A 3,990-nucleotide genomic window follows, 5' to 3' on the forward strand; every position below is an offset into this window, starting at 1 on the left:
CTCGTGGGCCGGGCCCTTCCTCTCAGGCCTGAAATATCTCCCTCCCTTCACCATTCCTGGGTCAGGCCTGTGACCCCCACCATGTGACTTCCTCTGGGGACTGGCCCTGGGCCCCTGCCCGCCTGCCAGCCCTCCAGTCCCTGGCCAGTGACCCATTCTGGGCCTGACATATCAGGCAGGGCTCAGCTAGAGAGGAGGAAGCCCACAGCTTGTTGTGCTGGGGAAAAAGTGCATCCCCATGTCCGGCTCCCACCCTGGCCCAGCCACACCTCTGCCTTCGGCAGGCTGGGCTTCCGCCGCACATCCTGGCATAACCTGACCCGTTTATCACCCAGCTTCCGTGTGGTGCCCTGCCCCTCGGGCACACGCATTCCCAGGGAAGCTTCTGGGCTGGCTGGAGCAGAGGGGTTGACCAGTGTACCCCACAACTTTGTGGAAGTCACCTTTTTCTGGAACCAAGGACAGCTCTTTGGAGAAGGTAAAGAGTTGTAGACACACATCCCAGCTCCACTGTGGACTTGCTGTGTGACTTTGGGCAAGCGAGTCTACCTCTCTGGATCTTAGTTTACCTAATTTTAAATAGAGAGAAAAAAATACTTCCATCTCCCATTGTTGTGAGGATTAAATAAGATAATACAAGTTGACTGATACCCAGGCTTCACCTCCAACCAATTAAATCCAAATCTGAGGGATAGGTCCCAGGCATTGGATGCAGCCAGGCATGGAAATCACTGGTGTAGAAAAATAATATTAAGAGCCAAAGCTTTGGAGGAGATCAACACGGGTTTGGATTCTGGCTCTTTTATATAATTATCGACCATCAAATAGATCACTAGCCTCCCAAAGCCTCGGTTTACTTGTGCATAGATGGGAATAATAGTGCTGAACATTCCAGTGCTGTTGGGAATTAGTACTTAACATTCCAGTGCTGTTACAAGAAATAAAAGGAATAATACGTAGTATGTCTTTTGCACATAATGAGCACCCCAAGTGACACATGTGAGCAGACCTTTGTCACTTCACCACAGTGCACACAACAGTGAGCGCTGTGCCCAACCCACACGTGGCACTTCCAACAAACATCTGCAAATGAGTAAGTGCGGCTTACCATAGGTTATAAAGTGAAACATCTGTTATCACAAGACAAAGCTCCTGTCTTTGGACAGACTTTAAAAATGACACATCCCTTGCTTGGGGCACCTGGGTGGCTCAGGGGTTGGGCATCTGCCTTTGGCTCAGGGTGTGATCCCGGGGTCCTGGTCCACGTCGGGCTCCCCACAGGGAGCCTGCTTCTCCCTCTGCCTGTGTCTCTGCCCCTCTCTGTGTCTCTCATGGATGGATAAATAAAATCTTAAAAAAAAAAAAAAAAAAAAAGGATATATCCCAGCACCTGGATCTGCTAGGAGTGGCCAGGACTCTGTTGTGACCACTGAGATGTAGGTGGAAGTCCCAGATTCTTAGTCCCTTGAATTTGCCCTTCTTTGTGGACCTCTGGCTGCCATCCTGAAGAACGGCAGAATGGAAAACAAGAACTTGCCAGCATGGAAAACAAGGACTTGCCAGCGTGGGTGAACTGCCATTGCAGCCCAGACTGCACCTCTGGGCTTTCATTTTTCCCCCAAGTGAAAGGAAAATAGACTTCTTGTTGTTTAGGCTCCTGGTTAGGGAGGTTTTTTTTGTTTCTAATAGAAGGAAAACCGATGCTTTGGGCTTCCTTGTTGTTCTACTATCTTTGCTTCACAAATTTGTGTCTCGCCCTTGCACAGGGGCCATGCTAATTTCTGTATCATTCCAATTTTACTATATGCACCCCCAAATCAAGCACACTCATTGTTCTTTCTGTTCATAGTTGTCAGACTCCAGTTAAATCTATGCCAAGAGGACCAGCAGCCTGTGTCATTAATTCCCTTGTCAGCCCTCTAGGTACCCTGGAAAGCCTGCCCAGCCCCAAATCTGACCTCTAGAAGGTTCCAGAAAGGAAAGTGCCTCACTCCTTCCTCCCAAGACTGAAAGCTCCTGGCTCCCATTGCTCTCCTGAGCATGGTCTCTGGAGTCAGGCGAGTATATGAGAATCTTAACTCCTGCACTGATTTGCCATGGGCAAGGTGTCTTTGAACAAGCCTGATTTCACATTTGTAAGTGGACCTCTGCCAACCAAGAGATAGATTTAGTCCGGGAACTCAGAGAGGGAAAATGCAAAGTAATGCTTCCAAATGAACCCAGAACTAGGTCTGAACATCTAAGGGAAGGGAGGTGAGAGAGCAAATGTGATTATCACAGACCTGGGCATTATAAAAACAATAACCCAGCCACAGAGTGTTGGGCGTGTGCAGGGAAGAGAGTGCGAGGGACTTAACTTTTCTCACCCTTCACAGTAGGGAAAAATAGAAGTGAGAGTGAAAAATGTAAATTAAACAAATATACAACCCCCCCCCAACTTCTTAATGTTCTTCATAATCTTAGGGGGTCTTGTAGGAAACAATATCTGATACAGTAACAAAACAATGGAGCAGTGGGTCAAGTTAGCAACTGCTTTGATTTCAGTTAAATTCTTTTTCTTTTGTTAAATTTGAGGATAAATCAGCTCCATATTTTATTTTTAAAATTTAGCACACAGAATAAGAAATAGGTGTATTGTGAAGAAGCATCATAAACAAATGCCAAAGAGATGGACGGTTTACTTAGCAAAGACTTTTGGAAATGTATCTAATAATAAAAGCATTCAACTTATACCATACTGATGCGTTTATTAAAGATTTCAGTGTAAATGATGAAACTCTAAAATACTACAAAAAACGAATGTGTCTTGTTAACTGGTACAAAGGTAAAAGGGAACTTTCTAAGGAAAAGGCAATGAAAGAGATGACAAAGGAAAAAATGATGTGATAAGGTTAAAACATCAATACATCATAAAACAGAACACAAACAATATAAAAGTAAATAGTTGGGTAAAAATAATTTTGACAAGAGGTAGCTATCCTTAATACATAATAAAAATCTCTAAAAAGTCACTTTTATTCTAATAAAGAACATGAATAGACAATTATGGATAGAAAAAACAGTAATTACAACAAATATAATAAAAATTACCAAATTCATTACTAGAGAAATATGCATTAGAGCCACAATAAAATACTATTTATTATCTATACAATTGACAAAATATACTTTTTAAAAAAATATTTTACTTGTTTATTTGAGAGAGAGAGCAAGGGAAAGCACAAGCTGGGTGAGGAGAAGAGGGAGAAGCAGACTTCCCACTGACTGAGCAGGGAGTCTGACACAAGGCTCAATCCCAGGACTCCGGGATCATGACCTCACCCAAAAGCAGACACTTAACGGACTGAGCCACCTAGGCGCCCCGGCAAAGTATACTTTAAATGTTAATTCTCACTGCTCATTAAAACAAGTACTCATGCATCCTTTGTGAGGTTATAAATTAATATTTATTTTAGGAAAGCAAACTGAGAATTATCTCAGAAATATTCACAGTCCTTAAGTCAATAGTGCTACTTCTAAAGAAATAATCAGAGATGGGTTCACAGATGTCTATACAAAGATGTCTATACAGATGCCTAAACACTGTCTTTTATTGCAGTGTTATTTATAGTAGTGAAAATTAGCAATAATCAAAATGTCCAACTATAGGTAAGTAATAAAATACATTATGATTTATAATTCATGAATTTGATAGAATATTATACAGCCATTATAACGCTGCTTCCAAACCTTATTTAAAGACTTGGAAGGTTTTCATGATACAGTATTAAATGAAAATTCAGGACCTGACCTTATATTTGTATAATTATTACAATAAACATCACAAGTGGAAATAAAGAAAAATTTGCTTGAAGAGTGTGATCGACTCTAAAGTTTCTTTTCCTTCCTTCCTTCTTCCCTCCCCACCTTCCTTCCACCCAAACTTCCTCCTTCTTTCTCTCTCCTTCTTGCCCCCTGCAATATATATGCCTACAAAGATATCTGGAATGA

General features: G+C 42.2%; 1 non-coding gene across 1 annotated transcript; it reads right to left on the minus strand.

Moving 5' to 3' along the window:
- Positions 1-1,721: 1,721 nt before the first annotated feature.
- LOC140611521 (U6 spliceosomal RNA) lies at positions 1,722-1,825 on the minus strand. The gene has a single exon (XR_012012672.1). It is a non-coding gene; the product is annotated as a U6 spliceosomal RNA (small nuclear RNA).
- Between the last annotated feature and the right edge of the window lie 2,165 nt (positions 1,826-3,990).

Source organism: Canis lupus, chromosome 19 (assembly GCF_048164855.1).
Source record: "Canis lupus baileyi chromosome 19, mCanLup2.hap1, whole genome shotgun sequence".
NCBI lineage: Eukaryota > Metazoa > Chordata > Mammalia > Carnivora > Canidae > Canis > Canis lupus.